This window comes from Myotis daubentonii, chromosome 10 (genome assembly GCF_963259705.1).
Source record: "Myotis daubentonii chromosome 10, mMyoDau2.1, whole genome shotgun sequence".
In the NCBI taxonomy this organism is placed as follows: domain Eukaryota; kingdom Metazoa; phylum Chordata; class Mammalia; order Chiroptera; family Vespertilionidae; genus Myotis; species Myotis daubentonii.
This window is the reverse complement of record NC_081849.1, coordinates 14,901,780-14,923,127: the sequence shown is the minus strand read 5'-3', so window position 1 is coordinate 14,923,127 and position 21,348 is coordinate 14,901,780. Positions and strand designations below refer to the sequence as shown.

The window sequence follows — 21,348 nt, the reverse complement described above, 5'->3', positions numbered from 1 at the left end:
ATTGTCAATGGAAGATATAGAGTTCAGAACCACACTTTTAAGGTCTCTCAAGAACTGTTTAGAAGCCGCCGATAAACTTAATGAGCTCTACAAGAAAACTAATGAGACCCTCGATGTTATGTTGGGGAACCAACTAGAAATTAAGCATACACGGACTGAAATAAGAAATATTATACAGACTCCCGACAGCAGACCAGAGGAGCGCAAGAATCAAGTCAATGATTTGAAATGCGAGGAAGAAAAACACACCCAACCAGAAAAGCAAAATGAAAAAAGAATCCAAAAATGCGAGGATAGTGTAAGGAGCCTCTGGGACAGCTTCAAGCGCACCAACATCAGAATTATAGGGGTGCCAGAAGATGAGAGAGAGCAAGATATTGAAAACCTATTTGAAGAAATAATGACAGAAAACTTCCCCCACCTGGTGAAAGAAATGGACTTACAGGTCCAAGAAGCGTGGAGAACCCCAAACAAAAGGAATCCAAAGAGGACCACACCAAGACACATCATAATTAAAATGCCAAGAGCAAAAGATAAAGAGAGAATCTTAAAAACAGCAAGAGAAAGTAACTCAGTTACCTACATGGGAATACCCATACGACTGTCAGCTGATTTCTCAACAGAAACTTTGCAGGCCAGAAGGGAGTGGCAAGAAATATTCAAAGTGATGAATACCAAGAACCTACAACCAAGATTACTTTATCCAGCAAAGCTATCATTCAGAATTGAAGGTCAGATAAAGAGCTTCACAGATAAGGAAAAGCTAAAGGAGTTCATCACCACCAAACCAGGATTATATGAAATGCTGAAAGGTATCCTTTAAGAAGAGGAAGAGGAAGAAAAAGGTAAAGATACAAATTATGAACAACAAATATGCATCTATGAACAAGTGAATCTAAGAATAAAGTGAATAAATAATCTGATGAACAGAATGAACTGGTGATTATAATAGAATCAGGGACATAGAAAGGGAATGGACTGACTATTCTTGGGGGGGAAAGGGGTGTGGGAGATTTGGGAAGAGACTGGACAAAAATCGTGCACCTATGGATGAGGACAGTGGGTGGGGAGTGAGGGCGGAGGGTGGGGCGGGAACTGGGAGGAGGGGAGTTATGGGGGGGAAAAAAGAGGAACAAATGTAATAATCTGAACAATAAAGATTTAATTAAAAAAAAAAAGACCAACTCACTAGATTTCATTTGCAGATACTTATGTTAGTCTCCGACAGTGGGAGGCAAAGTAGACTAGAGCTGCGTGAGAAGAGTCTGTGGTAGGTAGCTCATCAGGGAGAGAGCAGAGAGGACAACCATTGGATCCTGTGCTGAGTCATTACCCCACACTGCAGAAACCATCTTTCTCAGGCAGAGCATTCCCATCAATGCAGCTTTTGCCTGGGGGGCTGGGGAGGGAGGGGGCAGGAGAAATTTCCCCATCCATTGCAAAACCTCTTGCCCTACCTTGTGGGGTTTATGCCCAGCTGAGCCCTACAGCCTGAGGTTCATTAAGTGGCTGAAACTAACAATCAGTCTGTAGGCAGAGGCAGATCTCTGGGTGATTTGAGTCTTTGCCTGACATGCCTCTGGGCCCGGGGCTAGGAACAGCAGATCTTGATGGATAGGTTGGTCCTTGCCATATGCATCCAGCCTCAGTAGAGGGAGCCACAAGCTGGATTGCTGATAGCTCTAAACAGGGTAGTCAGGGTCAGTCATACACAGCATCTGATGTTGTCCTGCACCAGAGACCTTACAAAGAGGCCCCAAACCAATAAACTCAGTGGTCAGCTTCAGAGAACAAAAAAGCAAGATCCAATAGGCTCTGCAAACAGTATATCCACAGGGAGATATTGGCAAGCTCCAAACCCTACAGAGAACTCCACCTAATGTGATAAGCAGCTCCAAAGCAGCCTGAATGCAGTGTTGAGCCTCACTCTCAGCCAGCCTGCGGGTCGAAGCCCAGTGCAAAGGCGCCAATAGCAACCAAGACCCAATTACAACAGGAGGGCCCACACAACGCATAGATGAGGAAATTGAAGCACAAAGTTAGTGACTTGTCTAAGGGCACACAGTTGACAAAAGGAAGAAGCAGAATTTGAACCTTGCTATGTGTGACTCCAGTCTGCTTTTAAAAAACTCACATTTCTATTGAGAAAGCAACAGGCAGTTAAGGACTAACTCCCTATTCCCAATAGCTAACACACTTCATTTACTGATCTGCTCTGCTACTCACTGGCATGCAAAAATGCACAAACATCAAAAGTTATTAATATCTTTAAATAAAACAGTAAAAACCCAGTTTGACCTCAATTATGAATGATAGGGTGGAGGGAACATAAGTGAGAATAGGTAAGAAACTTTTGGATTTGATTATCAATACACATGTTATCTACTATTGTACAAATAATACGGAGTATTTATATTTTCAAGACAGCAAACTAGTACATGTGACAATTCTCAATATATGTTTTTGAAAGGATTTAACTCCGTGAACTAAATGTCACATTATTTCTATGATGACTCTTTTTTATGTCCATGCTTTGGTATTTTATTTACCTGTGTGTGTGTTTTTTTGTTTGTGTTTTTTTTGGTTTTAGCAAAAATGACATATGAACAGATGGTTGATTTTAAAAGTATTACCTCCTTCCATAAACATATCTCTGACCAGATGGACAGCAGGCTTCAGTGCCAATAGTGGACCTTCACCATATGGACAAGAAGGTCTATGGCAAGAGACACTATGTTCAGCTTTGTACCTCAACAAAAATCATGTTTGATTAATTGTCAGCCATCCTTAGTTTTTGTGGCCAGGGAATCAGGAAGCAATATACCATTTAAGTAAACTATCAAAAACACCATCATCAAGAGATCTAGCTGTATTTTTGACAATATTTATGTATTAATTTTTTGACAATTGCAATATTAGTAACTTTTGATGTTTGTGCAATTTATGAAATTCAAGGTGATAGAAATAACAGTTTTTAGTCAAATCTATTGAGTTATAATGTATTTAGAGTAAAAGTCACCTTTTAGGGATATAGTTTTATAAATTTTGACAAAGTTATATAGTCAGGTAACCACCATCACCATGAAGACAGAGCATTTCCACCCCCAAAACAGTTTGCTCATGTCATTTCGTAAAATGATGAATTACATTGTTTGGTTTTTGAATGGTATACTAACTTGCTTTTATGGAATAAAGCTCACCTGGTTTTGAGTTATTCTTTTTTATATAATGAGATTTGGATTTAATTTACTGAAATTTTGTTTAGAATTTCTTCATCTATGTTCATGACAGCTGTTAGTCTGTAGTTTTACTTCTTTATTTACTTATTTATTTAATGCTTTGCAATCTTTTATTTTTTTACTTATTATTTTTTATATTTAAGTTATTTATTGTTTAATGTATTACATAAGCCTCCTTTCCCCTCCATTGACCTCTCCCTGGCCGCCTCCAACCCCCAGCACATGCCCTCACTCTCCCCAACTCACCCCCATCTGTGTCCATTGGTTTTGCTCATATGCATGCATACAAGTCCTTTGGTTGATCTCTTACCCCCTCACTCCCACCCCCTGCCTTCCCTCTCAGATTGGACGGTCTGTTGGATGCTTCTATAACTCTGGTTCTATTTTTGTTCATCTGGTTCTATTTTTGTTCTATTTTTGTTATGTTGTTCCTTATATTCCACAAATGAGTGAGATTATGTGAAATTAATCTTTCTCTGACTTGCTTATTTTGCTTAGCATAATACTTTCCAGTTCCATCCATGCTGTTGCAAACTTTTCCACATAGAGCCGTTCAGGAAATATGGTGAGCACTACTAAACTTTTCAGGGGAAAAATCCCGTTGCTACACAAACCATTCCTCCAAATTGAAAAGTATGGGGCATTCTCCAACTTAGTTTATGAGGGTAGCATTAGGCTGATCCTGAAATCAGACTAAGACATTGCAAGACATTAAAACCACAGTTTTCTCCCTTAAAAGTTTAGTAGTGCTCACCATATTTCCTGAACTGTTTTATGTGGAAAAGTTTCTAGTTACATGTGTCACTTCTTTAAGAGAAAAGGGACTATTTAGTTTAATTTTTCTTGAGTTAGCTTTTATTAATTATTTATTTCTAGGAATTTGACCATTTTATCAGAATAAATTTAGTAACATAAACATTTTATAATAATCCTTATGATCATTTAAATGAATATAGAATTTGTACTCATGTCATGTCTCTTATTCTAGATATTAGTATTTTGTGCTTTTGCTTTTCCCCCATCATCAGTTTGCCTAGTGGTTTATCAATTTTATTGACCTCAAAAAAACCCAGCTTTTCTTGTCATTGATTTTCTATATTACTAGAGGCCCGGCACACGAAATTCATGCACGTTATGGTCCCTAGGCCTGGCCTGTGATCAGGGACATCTTTCTGGTTGCCGGCAGCTGGTCCCACCCCCTGTCGCCACACACCCCCGGTTTCCCGTTCGCCATCAGGCAATTGGAGCCTGCTGGCTGGGGGGAGGAACCAAGAGGTCGCCCTCTATGTGTGAGGTGACTAGCAGGGTGGGGGCCTTGACCTGGCACCACCCCCGCCCCCCGCCACCCACCTCCAGTTCCCTGTTCACCATCAGCCAATCGGCTGGGGGGGAGGAATCAAGAGGTCATCCATTCCCACCTGCTTGCTGTCCCTGCCCCCATCAGGGGTCACCCTCTGAGTATGGAGTGACTGGCAGGGTGGGGGCATTGGCCTGGCACAGCCCACATCCCCCACCACCCACCCCCGATTCCCCGTTCACTAGTGGGCAATCAGAGCCTGCCAGCCAGGGGAAAGGACCAAGAGGTGGTCAGTGCACCTCATAGTGACTGGTCAAGTGGTCGTTCTGGTTGTTCCACCATTAGGGTCAATTTGCATATTACCCTTTTATTATATAGGGCAGTATTTTTCCTGCTTCAATTTCATTGATGTCTGCTCTGTTGTTTTCTTTTTACAAATTTTGGTTTAATATCCTCTCTTTTCTTAACATTTTAAAGTGTAAATTAAGGTCTTTAATTTGAGTTTTTATTTTCCAAAATAAGCACTTAGAACAAAAAATGTCTTCTTATGTATTGCATAAGGACCATCACAAACATTTTGATATGCTGTGATTTCATTTTAATTCAGTTTTTCAATAGATTCTAATTTTTCTGCTGATGTTTCTTGGACCCCAAAATTATTTAATACTGGACTACTTAGTTTTCAAGATCTGGGCTTTTTGAGAGATCTTTCTACTATTTATTTCTAATTCAATTCCACTGTGGTCAGAGAGCATAGCTTATATGACTTAAAATCTTTTAAAGTCATTGAAAATTGGTTTACAGTCTAGAATATAGACATCCTTCTGCATTAGAAAACATGTATTCAGCTATTGTTGGATGTTATGTTTTATAAACATCAATTGGGTGAAACTGGAAGACTGTGCTGTTCAAATCCTATCTACATAATTATTTTTGTCTACTTATTCTATCAATTATTGAGAGAAAAGAATTGTAATTTAAAACAATTATAATCAATTGTGGGTTTATCTATTTTTTCTTGAATTTCTACTAGTTTTGCTTCACATATTTTAAAGATCTATTATTAGGTACTTAAATTTAGGGTCATTATGTACTCTAGATGAACCATTTTATCATTATGAAATGATAAATACTTAAAGAAGTGTCACATATAACTAGAAACTTTTCCACATAGAACAGTTCAGGAAATATGGCTTCACTGGTGAGCACTACTAAACTTTTAAGGGGAAAAAAATCTAATTTCTACACAAACCATTCCTCCAAATTGAAAAGTATGAGACATTCTCCAGCTTAGTCTATTTGAGATCATCTCTATTCCTAGTAGCAGTCTTTGCTCTGAAATCTACATTTTTATGATATTAATATAGCTACTCTCTATACAGTAACTTTTTTTTGATAAGTGGTATCATGGTATATTTTTCCATTCTTTACTTTTAAAAATTTAGGTCCTTACAATTGCATTGCATTTCTTGTAGGAAGAACCTAGTTTTTTTAATTTAATCTGACAACCTCAGCTATTTAATTAATGTTTCTCAACTTATATTTAATCTTATTATTGACAAGAGGCCCAGTGCACAAAATTCATGCACTGGGGAGGGTGTCCTTCAGCCCACCTGCACCCTCTCCAATCTGGGACCCTTTGAGGAATGTCCAACTGCCCGTTTAGGGATGGGGCCTAAACGGGCAGTCGGACAGCCCTCTCACAATCCAGGACTGCTGGCTCTGTAAAACACATATTTGACTACATAGGCTTTGATTATTTATTTGTAATAAAATACATGGACTTTTTATATAAACTTTCTGATTTCTTTTTTAGCTTCTCAAGGCTACCTAAACTATCCCTACCTATTTCTAAATTCTTCTTTTTTCTCTGATAAGTTAGGATCCTGAAAACTTTTGGATAAATATGTTAAATAAGATTTTAAAAGTCCCCAAGTCGATTACACAAATATCTCCCAGATATTTCAGGAATAATCAGGTATAATCAAACTTGAAATTAACAGTATAGAGAATCTGAGTTTAAGTGCTTTCTAAATTGGATAATTTACTATATTCTAAAACTTTACAGTAAATCTGACACAGAGGTTAAATTAGAAATACACATAAATTAGTATAAAAATCAAAATTTCACGTATTTATAGCATGTCATTTCTCCTTCAGTTCCCTTAAAAGGATAGCTGAAAGAAATTTGTATATCATATTTCACTGAAGTTTGAAAACCACCAACATTTAATTTACCAAGAATAAATAATCGAGCTTGGGTCACTGGCTAACTAAAAGACTGGGAGCTAATTTTAGGATTCTAGAATGCTTCCCTTACCCTGAAACCTCACCACTACATTAACAGGAAGCCTGTACTTTCTACTCAACTTTTCTGTACACCTGAAACTTCTGTAAAAAATAAGGTAGGTACATGAATTTTATAAAAGACAAAACAAACAAACAAACAAACAAAAACACAGCTTCCCATGCTTTAATCCAGTGGTTCTCAACCTTCTGGCCCTTTAAATCAGTTCCTCATGTTGTGACCCAACCATAAAATTATTTTCATTGCTACTTCATAACTGTAATGTTGCTACTGTTATGAATTGTAATGTAAATAATCTGATATGCAGGATGGTCTTAGGCGACCCCTGTGAAAGGGTCGTTCAACCATCAAAGGGGTCATGACCCACAGGCTGAGAACTGCTGCTTTAATCCAAAAAGTGTTGGGAAGGTTAGATGAGGTTTTCTAAAAAAGCACAGTTAGGAACGTAGCTATTATACATATTAACATAACATTTAGAGAGACTGTTCTATGTGACACATGCTGAATGCTTTATATTAACACTGTCCCTGGACTATAAGCATAATGATGAACTTTCAACTTGTCAGAGAATTTAAATAACTTGCCCACACTCACCCAGCTATTGAGCAGGAAAATTGAGAATGAATTTAAAGTCTGTCTGGCTTGAAATTCCAGTTGTATTTTTTCGCAATACTTTCCCAGATTTCAAATATACTTGATATCAAAAGCTTAACTCAAACATTTTTAGATCTGTACAGTTCAAATTAGCACAAATAGGTAATCCTAAACTAATACATGCCCATAAATGTGCAAATTACACACTCATCTTTTTTGGCTCCTATACATGGATCACAAGGGTTATCAGAGAACATTGCTGGTGCACTTTTAATTCACCTCATTGCCCACTAGCTGTAAATAAAAGGATATTTTAAAATCATTTTTCTTCTATTTGAAGACAGAAAGTTTCTCCAGATTTTGAAATTTTTATATTTACTGAGAAAGGGGGGAAAAAAGGAAACAGGAGAGAATACAAACAAAAAAAAAAAAAAAGAGGAATCCCCTGATCTTTAATTTGGCACAAAGAATGCTTGCAGTAGTGTGAGGATATTATATCCATTCATTACTGCACAACATTGGTTCTTTAGAAAGAATAAATTGTGCTCAAAGGCTTGGCAATCCTATTTAACAAAATGAAAAATGATTAAACAGTCTGGGTCTTTAAAAAAAACCTGAGATGAATAGTATGAAGACTTAAATATTTCTTTGTTGTACTGAAGGAAGGAAGTAGGACACTTGCTAGTCAGAATGGAGCTTATTTCTTAGCACAGCTGTAAATGAGCTAAGATGATTAATAAATGGGTCATAAATATTCCACAGAGGCCACCGGAGCAAGTGCAAGATATGGCCTTGTGAAAGATGCAGGAGACCTGCCAAAGGAGGCAGAAGGTTTAAACCAGCAGATCTTTGGGCCCAATCAAGTATTAAAGTATTTTTAAATATATTTTTACTAGGGGCCCGGTGCACGAAATTCGTGCACTGGGTGTGTGTGTGTGGGGAAGTGTCCCTCAGCCCAGCCTGCCCCCTCTCACATACTGGGAGCCCTCAGGCTTTGACCCCCATCACCCTCCAATCGCAGGATCGGCCCCTTACCCAGGCCTGATGCCTCTGGCTGAGGCTTCCGGCCCGGGCAGCGGGGACCCGCAGCTGCAGCGGCCCCACGATCGCGGGCTCCGCTTTAGGCCCAGGCAAGGGACCCCTAGCTCCTGGGACTGCCAGCTTCGACTGTGCCCAGCTCCCATCGCTGGCTCCACCCCTACTTCCTGCTATCACTGGCCAGGGCGGAAAAGGCACCTGATTCTCCGATCATGGCTGGGGCCAGGGCCCCAGGGCCGCCTTTGCCCTGCCCCCCAGCTCTTAGCTCCCCCCTGGGTTTCCGATCACGGTCAGTGGCAGAGGGCTTCTTCCTGCTTTCCCTTTCGCCTCCCTGCATTGTGCCTACATATGCAAATTAACCGCCATCTTGTTGTCAGTTAACTGCCAATCTTAGTTGTCAGTTAACTGCCAATCTTAGTTGGCAGTTAACTGCCAATCTTAGTTGGCAGTTAACTGCCAATCTTAGTTGGCAGTTAATTTGCATATAGCCCTGATTAGCCAATGAAAAGGGTAGCTCGTACGCCAATTACCATTTTTCTCTTTTATTAGTGTTGATTGATATCAAAGAGGAAGGGCGAGGGAGAGAGATAGAAACATCGATTAGAGAGAATCATTGATTGGCTGCCTCATGCACTCCTCACACTGGGGATCGAGCCCACAACCCAGGCATGTGCCCTGACCAGGAATCCAACTATGACCTCCTAGTTCATAGGTCGACACTCAACCACTGAGCCAAACTAGCCAGACAAGTATTAGAGCAGTAACCTAAAATATTTATAAAACAATAGTTAATTCTATAACTTATCAGTCCGGAAAGAAAGAAAACATTATTTATTTTCTAGGCAATATGGGCTTGGAGGGATCTAATTCAGCTTCTTAAAGATCACTCAGATATAGTTCCACTTACTTCTAGACTATGCTCTTTTTCCTGAGAAGTTGAAGGTACTAGATAAACTTTTGATAAAAAAGATGTTAAAGCATTTTGAGAGCCCCCAAATGTATTAAACAAATACCTCCTAGAGATTTTAGGAATAATCAAATTATAATCTGGAGTCTTCTTGCCTCTCCCAAAACAAAGGGCATATTAAATTTTTAATTACAAAACAGTACTGAGAACAAATAAAGAAAATTATTTTAGAATTTATTGACCTTGGGATTTTATTTATCATTTGAGTAAAATAGTCTTAGGGTGAATGAGAAAAGGGCAATAAAGGTTCCACCTCTTTAAGTGTTGGAGTACTACAATTAAAGCATTTCCAGAGTGTTGCTCAAGAAGAATTTGGTCTACTACCAAATGTCCTTCTCTCCGTTTTTATACACATGCGTTCAGGCACATACATCCAAATTCTTCAGAATCTTCATTTGGAGTCCATGCCTGCACCGAAGGACCTCGTTCTATTACATTTTCTACAAACATTTGGCTCCTAGATGTATTTTCTACAAACTATGGTTCCTAAATGTATTAGGCAAAATGACTATAAAATTCGTTTTATTGTTTATTTCCCGAAACCAGAAAGTAAGAATGTTAGTTTATCTAATCAAGACAAGCACTTTTTTTTTGTTTGTTTTAGTCATTGTGTAGAAAAGTTGACCAGGCTTGACCCAATCAACTTGATAGATTTTGCTCAAGTCAAATTTCCTAAGACCATTAGTCTTCCCCCCCCCAAAAAAAGGAAACGTATGTTTGGCAAATGAATGCCATTTTAACTCCTAGAACCCCTCATATTTTTATTTCTTTCCATTTTTTTTTCTAGATTTTCCCTCCTAATTTTAGATAGATACTCCAGCACTTTTCTGGAAGTGTAGTCTCACAAATGGGCATGGGAGCAATACCTTTGGAAACACTCATCTATTTTGTTTTAATTCTTACAACCTCTTTTGGAGGGGGAGGGGGGGTGTGGGGAACCCAGGTGTCTATGACTGTGGACCACAATCTTTATTGGCTGAATTCTTATTTGTAGAAATGCAAAGGAATGTTATACTCAATCCTTTCTTTAAGCAAGACTGCACATAACTAAATGGTGTGTGTTGCCGTCTCAAACAGATTTTTGCAATCTAAAACCAATTTCAATTCTTGAAACCTCTACTCATCTATCAAAAACACTGAACTGAATCACTCATTATTTTCTTTCAGCTACATTTTTTGCTTTTGTATGTAAAAACATACTCAAGTAAATAGCAACTAAATGAACACCCTATTTTCTTATGTACTAAAATTCAAAATAACTAATTTTTAACAACATATGGAACTATAAACATTTGTATGATAATAATAAGTAAAACTATAGTTGCTATTAATTTGGTCTAAAAATAGCAAGAAAAAATTACCATTTAACTGCCTAGAGAAAGACAATAGTATAAAGGCGTAGAAGATAAAGAAGTGTCAGGCAAAGTTTGAAGCAAATCTATTATTAAAATCATTGGACTTTAGGGATGTCACTTCCTCACCCAGAACCTGTGTCTTTGGTTAGAAAATGGCCGTCGAATCTACCTCTTTTAAGGGGTAGAGAAGATAGCAAACCGAGGACCAAATCGTACTAGTAAACAACTAGGAAGGAAAAAAAATAAATAAAATAAAATTAATAAAACAGAAAAGACACCCTAGAATTTGAATTGTTGACAGAAAGGAAATTCTTTAATTTAATTGACGGGAGTAAATGAAAGGGGAAAGAATAGTATACAAAAGGTCAATGGAGCACAAGTAGAGATGAACAAAAAGATATCTGTAGGTTCTGAGGTAGAAAATCCAATGAATGGCATTTAGAAAATAGTCAGTGTTGCCTGGTAAGACGTCCCAGTTGGTTGGAGCATTGTCTCATACACCGAAAAGTTATTGTGTAGAAAACGGGTTTAATTCCCAGTCAAGGTACATACAGGGTTGTTTCGATCCCTAGTCAGGGCATGTCTGGGAGGCAACCAATCCATGTCTCTCTCTCTCTCTTTCTCTCTCTCTCTCTCTCTCTCTCTCTCTCTCTCTCTCTCTCTCCCCGCCCCCCCCAAAAAAATCAAATAAAAAAAATACTCACATGAGGAATAAAAGAAATTATTCAATGTTGTAATGCAGAAAAATTTCCCTATTATATAAGAACTCTGATGTTATTAGTTTTTTAGAATATGATTCCAATTTTATTTTTAAAAATGCATACAAAAAGTCTAGAAGGAATGTCACTAAATAGCCACTGTAAGTAGTTAGATGATGGGCTAACAGGCATTTCATTTTTTAAATTTGATTTTACTTGTCTTTATTGTTGAGAGTACTACAAATGACCCTCTTTTCCCCACCATTGCCCGCCTCAAAGAAAAGCAAGCAAGAATTTATTGACTGAAGCAAAAATGTACTTAGGACAGTGACACAAGGAAGGGCATAAAAGAAACAACATGAGAGCCTGGGCTGGGATGCTTTGGCTCACTGAGAAGTCAGAGAAAAGGGGGGACAGGTTCAGGGGGTTAGCCCTGGACGAGCTGCTGCTGCCCATTGCTCCCCTGGTTGCAAGTTTCATGGGGTCCCTTAGATGTTAGGGGATACATGCCTGTGTGGGAAGGCCAGGGGGGAGTAAATGGCAAGGGCATGCTTCCTGGAGGGAGAACACAATGGGACCTTCATTTTCAGGGGTTTTAAAGGCCAGGAGTATAGGGGATGTCTTAGGGGTAGATCAATAGAATATTCATCAACTTTATGCTGATGTACCAGAATGAGATTTACTCATTAGTATTGTCTTCATTTCCCTGTCCTTAGGTGTAGTTGGCAAATGGCACTAATTGGATTGATTTCAGCTTTTTATTCTCTGGTTGGGGAGGAGAAGTGCAAATCATTTACTCTTAGGTATCCTTGGTTTAAGGAAGATAGGATTTACTAGGTGGCTGCAAACTGCTATTTAACTAGCTGTCTTAGTTTCCCTATGCCACTGCCCCTGGTATTTTTTCCCAGGCTCTTACTATGCTATAATAGTTTGTGGGAGGTTTGCACATTCAGAGACTGCGTGGCCCTCCCTGCTCTTCAAAAGTATTGCCTGTTGTCTGGCAGCTGAAGAACATCTGTGCGTCAGCTGTGGGGCCAACATGGAGTTTGTCTGGGGACTGAACTTTTGCAAAAAAAAAAGGTAATATTTCAGACTTACAATAGTGATGCTGTTGGGAGGGAAAGAGGAAGCCGAGAGAGAAATAAATAGAACAAGAAAAGGATAAGCAAAATAAGAAAACATCAAACAAACATATGACATGGTCAGGAGAAAGAAAGTCACAGCAATAGGAAATTAGAAGAATTAATAGGAATTAAAAGAGCAATGCAGAATGAGGGGGAAAACAGGCAGCAAGTCAAGGGTCATTTTTTGGTTTGTTTGTTTGTTTTTTGATAGCCATCAGTGTTTTAAAATGGAGACAGGCAGTGTTGATTTTCCAGCCCTACAGGCCTATAATTGTCAGAGTGTGACACAAAATTGACTCTAAATATTCAAGTGAAAGGACAAATAAAAAAGCTTACAGTCCAAATTCTAAGAAAGACCAAAAGCAGCATCTCATTATTTTAAAAAAATATAAAGTCTTCCACATTTGAAGGTAATAGGTAAGTCTACTCAGGTCACTTTAGTTCTCTTACTGCAAGGATATTTGTTAAAATTCTCAATTTTCTGATCCTTTGCCTAGGAAAATAGTTGTGCAGTCAGTGAAAAAGCATTGTGGTGTTAAATAAATAAAAAAAGTAGAATGCATATTTTAATCCTTTGTATACTTATAAGAAACTACACAAATTCATTTAGCAGGCATGCTTTTATCTGTTTGCAATTGAAATTGAAAATTACAGTGAGCAGCTTAAAAGGAACTACATTAAATGGAATTTGTTATATCATAGAACTACTTTCAAATGTGTCATTGTATAACTTAGGGCCACCACCAGCTTTTTGTGTCGTATATGGTATACATGATATCAGAGGTCAGCATATACTACAGAAATTTAAGAATATTGTTACAAAGCAGCAATTATGGGCAGAGGCTGTGCTTGTTTCTAAGAGTGAAAAGAAGAAATATAAATACTTTCCCTGGCCCTAAGGTATTTCAAATTAAATTGCTTTACTGGCAGTACAATATATGATCATAATTGCTTTATTTAGTTGGTACTAAGAAAACTAAAAAGAAAAAAGATGAGGATTCATCACTTAACAATTTAAAAGATTCTACAGGATGTTTTGGATCACCAGGTGCTGATGACCAGGCTCTGGACCAACAAATTCAACCCCTGGCCTTGAAACCCCAACTTTGATTCACAATGAGCTTAGCCCACTTGTATTTATTCATGTTTATTCTTTTTGTTATACTGGTGAAGGGTTCTCCAGAGAAACAGAACCAATAAAGAAGGATAGATGATAGATAGATGATAGATTGATAGATGATAGATAGATAGATAGATAGATAGATAGATAGATGATCGATAATAGATTGATAAAGAATATGGCTGCCCTGGCCCATGTGGCTCACTTGGCTGGGTGTTGTCCTGTGCACGGAAAGGTTGCCTGTTTGATTCCTGGTCAGGCACATGCCCAAGTTCCAAGTTCAATTTCTGGAAGGGGTTGTGCAGGAGGCAACCACTAAGTGTTACCCTCTCACATCATTGTCTTTCTCTCTCCCTCTCTTTTTTGCTCTCCCTTTACAGAAGGCAATGTGTATTACTTAAAGTCAACTAATTATAAATGTTGATTACATCTAAAAAATACCTTCATAACAACATATATATTGGTGTTTGCTCCTTACAACCGCAACCAACTAGTGCCATAGCCTAATCAAGTTGAAACATAAAATTAACCACCACAGTAAATCTTCAGAAAACTGTCTAATCTAAGGTTTAATTTTTTATACAGGTGGAGGTTCCCTCTGAATTTTTGCTTAGTTATAATACTGAAATTAGAAATTCTAATTAGATATTTCCATTAAACTTACCACTTAAGACAGAATCTAGAGAAAAATATATGAGCACGAGAATATAAATGACTTTATCACCCCCAATTTTCCCAGTCTTTCCTTAGTCTTTGTTCATTCTTTCTCTGTTTTCATTTCACTTAGTGTGTCATATAAATACTTCATTTTATTATTATTTTTTATTTTTTTAAATATATTTTATTGATTTTTTACAGAGAGGAAGGGAAAGAGATAGAGAGTCAGAAACATCGATGAGAGAGAAACATCAATCAGCTGCCTCCTGCACATCTCCTACTGGGGATGTGCCTGCAACCCAGGTACATGCCCTTGACAGGAATCGAACCTGGGACCCTTCAGTCCGCAGGCCGATGCTCTATCCACCGAGCCAAACTGGTTTCGGCATCATTTTATTTCTAAAAAACAACCTCCCCTGCTTGAAAATATGACTATAAAAGAAGATATGGTGGACAGAAGTACCTTGACATAGTTTTTAATAGGAAAATTCCTCAAAATAGCCACTAAAGCAAAGTGTCAAGGAGTATACAATTTTAGTCACACAAAATGAGTAAGTTTTAGAGGTTTACTGTACAGCATTGTGCCTATAGATAGTAATACTGTATTGTACACTGATAAACCTGTTAAGAGGGAGATTTCATGTAAAGTCTTTTACCACAATAAAGTAAAATAATAACGTGTGTTTTTTTCTTGTGCATACTCCTCTCTTCACAGATTTTTAGATATGAGAAAGTACCCACAGGCATACGTCAACACTGTCTACCATTTCACACAAAATGAAAATGAAAAACGAAGCTTCATAAGTTTATAAGGAAGAAATTGGTACAGACCTAAACTAGCATTTTTGAGAACGAAATGAAACACATATCACCTCACACGCCATCAGATTAACTCCTTGGGTGCAGAGACTTGCGTTATTACGTGGCCAGCTTTCTCAGTGCCTCTACCTGGTGCCAGAGGAACTGTTAGCTTTGTCTAAAAGCGCTCATTTCCTACCAAATGATGAAAACTACCTGTTTGTTCCTTTTCATAGACTCTTAATCTCTAAGCTGAAAGTTCTCCTTTCCAAATTTAGAGATGCCCTTCTTTGAGGCAAGGACATCAGATCCATAGAGTATGTCGAGCAGTGAGTATGCCAGCAAACCAAGTCCATGACATCGAGAGTAAATAGCATAGGAAAGAGCCCAACAGGCAACAAAGTCAAATGATGGCTGCCAAGTGAGATGGCTGCTTAATCAAAGGCAATGAATGGGCCAGGCTCCAGGGTTCAGACGAGAATTAAATGATTAACCTGCAGGGTTGGAAGCGCTCACTGGGATGCCAGCTAGAAGCCCAGTGACTTAGAGGGATCCCCACAGCCTGAAGCAGCTGCTGCTTCTGCTCTAAACCTTGATGACAGCAACACACAGGCTGCATTCACTTCTCTTTCCTCAGCTTCCGATTAACACTATGAAACACCTGTATGTTTACCCCACGTTCCACGAAAATGTAGACTAGATTGTTTCTTCTTTTTTTCAAGTCGCATCATAAATATGCTTTAGAATTTCTCAGTATGATGCCCTCAGCAGCCTAAATCTCTCTCCCCTGTTGAGAAAAGTCAAGTCCAATCCACTTCAGGCCACCATCCTCATACAGCAGGGCAAGCTGTACTCTGGGATCTTCTCCAGATTCCAGGCCCTTCCTCCTGGCATTGGGACAAGCACCTCTGCTCTCAGCTTTTCAGTTCTGCAACCTCTGGAAGCATGTGGGACATGGGGCTTAATCCTCCCCTTTCTTTTTTTAAATCTTTATTGTTGAAAGTATCACATATGTCCCCCCCTTTATTCCCCAATGACCCCTTCTAGCTAGCCTCCGCCCTCCCACCCCTTCCTTTCCCTAGTTTCACTGCCATGAGTGTTCCATCCCATGCTGTTCTCCCGCTTCTCTAATGAAGACTGTATTTCTGGCTCATACAAACACATGCTTGGACAGTACTTGGCAGTTTTCAAAGGGGTGTCACCTTATTGTCTCATTTCTGCTTCACTTTTAAGTCTTCTATAAGTTAGGGATCAGTTGTAATTCTCCACTGTAGATCTGAAAAAAAGAAAATCCAAATGTTAACAGATTTCCTCAAGGACACAGAGTTAATAGTAGAGAAACACTTTTGTGACCCTGGTTGGGCATCTGCATCACTATAGACTTGTTCTTGCTTCCTCTTACTCTGTAGTAAAGGTGTCTCCCTCTTGAGAATGTAGTTAAAAGGCTCTGGCACGTTATTGAATCCCTAGGCCAGAAATTTGTGCACGGGGGAGGTCCCCTTAGCCCAGCCTGCACCCTCTCCAATCCAGGACCCCTCGGGCAATGTTTGACTGTTGGTTTAGTCAAACTGGCAGTCAGACATCCCTCTCACAATCCTGGACTGTTGGCTCCTAATCGCTCACCTGTCTGCCTGCCTGATCACCCCTAACTGCACCCCCTGCTGGCCTGGTCACCCCCAACTGACCCACTCTGCTGGCCTGGTCGTTTCTCCCTAACCCCCCTGTCAGCCTGGTTGTAGACAGCCATCTTCGTGAGGGTGTGAGGATTAATTTGCATATTACCTCTTTATTATATAGGATGATACACATAATATGTGATCAATAATCTGTAGCTTGTCTGAATTACCATTCTTAAAATGCTAGAATTCAGCTGGAAAATTCATCCCTTAAGATTAATAAATATAAAATGTAAGTTTAAGTCACTTAAGTGATGTTGACTAGAGGAAACCACAATATCAGTGTCAGAGAAACAGAGACCGTTTTTCCTTTTTTTTTTTTAATTGAAAATACAGTGCCATTAATGCCCTGATTCTTAGAAGTCTTAAAAAAACAACACGAATGGGGTAAATAGGATGTCTTTATGTTGATACATTCAGCAAGCATTTATCTAAGTCTACCAACTAGATGTCCACACAATAATAAAGGTCTATACGACAACCCAAATGCACAATCAGGAAGGATGCAACAAAGAGCAAGTCCTGCTCCCTGCCCTTTCGGAGAGCAGATTGCCTTGAAATTTTCACAGACAACTGAAACAGAACTAGCATATACTACATACCAGAGCTTTTTAACCTTTGTGCCTACAAGAATTTTTAAAACATGCCTTACCTGGGGCAGTGACATCCCCCCCCCCCCCCCCCCCCGCCACCGGAAAGACGGCAGCAGGAGAGTGGCCAGGCCCTGTGGGCCTGGAGAGGCCCAGAACCCTGCTGCTGGCACCGGAGCTGCGGGCCGTGCTGAGACCTGGAGGCCAAGACGCTGGGCTGCTGGCACCTCTGCTGTGCTACCTACCACTGCTCCACCCAGATGTGAGTGCGGGGGACAGTGACACTGCGCAGGGAGAGCTGTGCCAGGGGGGCTTCGGAACTGTCCTGGCCACAGTCCCACCCACCAGCAGCAGTGCGAGGAGCATATAGTATCTACTTTGCTGATGGGAAATGTTTGCCTTGCTATAGCACAAGTGCCCAAGGTGCCCAGCACTGCCACCCTCTGGCCTCTTCCGGACCTGAAGCAGCAGCATGAGTTCTTTGCTGCAAGCTGTGCCTCAAACCCCTCAATCTTCCTGAATGAGGGCGCCTGGTCCTCCCATCAGGCCCTGGTGCAGCACCGCCTGCTGGGGGCCCCTGGGGACACACAGCACCGCGCTCCCCAGCCCTGCAACGTCTGCAGGGAGCGATGCCTCCACAAGGATGAGCAGCTCAGCACCTGCGTGGCACCACCACTTCGGCCACTTCTTTTTTTATAAAAGTGCATTCAAATATTTTCTATTTTGCAATACATTATTTTATATTGAATTTATTGGGGGAGACATTTAGTTAATAAAATTCTTTTTCAATTTTGTTGCTCAGAAGAAATCTCTATAATTTTATTAACCGATGTCACCCCAATGGGCGGGGAAGGGGGGAAATGAGAGATATCTGTAAAACTACCAACAATAAAAGCATATTTTATTTATGTATTTATTTTTAATTCTTTATTGTTGAAAGTATTCCATGAGTCTCCTTCCCTCCCCATGACCTCCCCACTTCGCTCCCCGCCCCCCAGCACAGGCCCTCACCCCGCTAGTGTCTGTGCCCATTGCTTATGCTCATATGCATGCGTACAAGTCCTTTGGTTGATCTCTTACCTCCCTCCCACCCTCCCCTGCCTTCCCTCTGAGGTTTGAGGTCTGTTAGATGCTTCTATGTCTCTGGATCTGTTTTTGATGAACCTCTAGCCAGGCTTCTGCCACTTCTGATGGGGGCGCAGCCCAGGGCTGCTACTGCGCCTCTGCTTATCTGCAGGAGCATTTCCCGGAGACCCAGTCCTGTGCCAGGAGGGCGCTGCGGCACATCAGGGAGAGCACCCTGCCTCCCGCACCTGTGGGCACCGACCTCCGGCCACAGGGCAGCCTGAGTCGCGCCCAGGCTGCCAGAACCATCAGATCCACGGGCAAGTCAGCTACATGCGGGACTGGCGAAGGGATCCCCAGTGGCCAGGACCTCGAGGAGGTGGACAGGTACAACCTCAAGCGCCATGCAGGCCAAGCCAGTGGTCAGGGAGCTCGGGAGAGCCGCGAGGAAGCTGGAGGCAGAGGAGAGAAGGGGACCGAGAAGGGGCAGTGCCATCAGGGCCTCAGTGGCCTTGCAGCAAGAGACATGCAGGAGTGAGGACAGAAGGAGGCAACGCACTGAAGAAGGAGGAGGCAGGGGTATGGGGACCTGAGGGGCCCAGGGGGCCCTGCCGCCTGTTCGGGGCTCAGGGGGAAGGCCAGGCCCCAAGGAAGCCTGGGAAAACGGCCCTGAAAGCCAAGAGGCCTTCCCAGCCACCAGCTCCGCTGGAGGACCACACTTCTGAGCACCCTCCTGCCCCCATGTTGAAGCTCAAGGGTACAGGTTTCCCTGGTCTCTGCACCTCCACTTCCCCTCCTGCTCCACAGGGCAGCCCTGTGAGGCTGGTGCTGGTGTCCCCTGTTCCCTCCAGGGGCTCAGCACCTGCCAGGAAGACCACTCACCTCCCTGGTATCCTCCACCTCCAAGCTCAGCACAGCGCCCCTCCCTCTCCGCCCTCCCCCTCCCCTCTGCCCGGAAGAGCAGTTGGCAGCAACAAGGTGGTGCAGCCCACCCCAGGGGCCCAGGCTGCCTGGGAAGTCAACCCCCAGGAAGGCTGGGATGGGAGGAAGGGCAGCTAGAAGGGTGGGTCACCCCCCACGGAGGAAGAGGATCAGAAGAGGAGGAGGAGGGGGGGGAGGAGGAGGAGGAGGAGGAGGAGGAGGAGGAGGAGGAGGAGGAAGACAGCACCAGGCCTCACCACTCAGGAGCTGCAGAGAGGACCCAACATGGCATGGCCGCTGTTTCCTCCCTGTGGCGCTGGCTTCCACCCAGACCTTCACCAAAGTCAGCAAAAATACGAAGGTGGGCTCTGAGAAACTGGGTGCTGCATCACCCCTCCAATGCCCCCTGAGAATGATGCCTCCCTGTGGCTTAGCAGCCACTCCCACCCCCAGGCCTCCACGGGCAGAGTCCAGGGGCCAGTAGCTGTCATGGTCAATGGACATACAGGGGCCTTGGGCTCAAGAGTTTCCCCAAGGAACCCCCTGGGCTCCCATGGCCCCAGGGGCCTCTCCTCTTCCCCATGTCCCAGAGCTCAGGGGACCCCTCCCCTTCAGGCTTTAGCACCGCAGTGCCCCTAAGGGGCACTCTATCCTACCTCTGCTGGATGGGGTGCCCTCAGTCAGCAAGGCGTCTCCCAGCTTCCCCATCCTGCCCAGCCCCCTCCCAGCTTGTGTCCCCAGCACCACCACAGGGAAAGCACCGAGGCTGACTCCAGTGCCCCACGCCTACCTGGGCCCAGAGCCGGAGGAAGAACCTGCAGCTCATGGGCTCCATCAAGGGCTTCCTGCAGACAGGCCCGCGGCAGGGAGTTCACGAGTCACTCAGGGAGTTTAGACGGGAAGTCATCTCCGCAGCCCAGTATTATAAGAGCTGCCCCAACCTGCTCTGGAAGAACTTCCAGAAAATAGTCAATAAGCGGTGGTGCTCCAGCCCAACAGGGCCCAGCGGCAGGAGCTGCTGTCTGCACACCCGGACGTCGAGGCCAAGCTAGGCTGTCCTGTACCAAGGCCAAGGAGAACAAGAAGAGCTCATGGAAGACCAGCCCCGGGCAGACCAGCACCCAGCAGACAGGCATGGACTGCTGTGTGTGCCCAACCTACCAGCAGGTGCCTCCAAATGGTGAGGTCAGCAGCCACCAGGCTCTGCACACCGCCCAGGATGGTGACTTCCCCTCCCTGCCAGCTGTGGCCAGAGCCCTCACAGAGCTCCACTGTTTGGGCAGGATTGGCCACAGCCAGGAGCCTCCTTTGTCCCTCCTCCTCCTCCTGGGCTGCCAGGCAGCCAAGTAAGGCTCGTGAGGCCACCTATTCAAGCCCTTTGGTTGACCACCTGCCAGGGGTCATGAGGACGGCCCAGCACAGTCAGGCAGGAGTCCATCTGGTTTCCTCCTGGGGAGTGAGCACGTGTCCCTGCCTCAGGGGTGGGCCAGTCTTGGTTTGCATCTCATGATTTTGGAAGTTGGCAGAGGAGGGAAGGGCTGGGAGGCTGGGGCTTGTCCCCACTGTCAGAGCCACAGCGGCCGGATCTGGGACCTCAGGAGGCTGAGGGCTTCAGAACTCTGGCCCTCAAGCCTAAAGCTGTGGGTCTACTGGGGCTGAAGTAAGATAGTGCATTGTGCAAACAGTTAGCTGTTTCATGACTTAAGAAGGTCCAGGATTAAAACCAGACACAAAATTGTGTTATTGGCAGTTCAATCTTTCTGTGAGACAAGCTGAATCTGAGATTTCAAATCGCCTCTGATCTTTTACAAAACAGTTGAGCTCAGATAAATTTATTTTGCAATAATGCAAGAAAAAACACACACATGCAAAACCTATTCAGTAAGGGGCACTGACTTCTT

General features: G+C 42.4%; 1 pseudogene; it reads left to right on the top strand.

The window, feature by feature from the left end:
• Positions 1-17,845: 17,845 nt before the first annotated feature.
• On the top strand, positions 17,846-20,797 carry LOC132211262 (E3 ubiquitin-protein ligase ZNF598-like; annotated as a pseudogene).
• Positions 20,798-21,348: the final 551 nt, after the last annotated feature.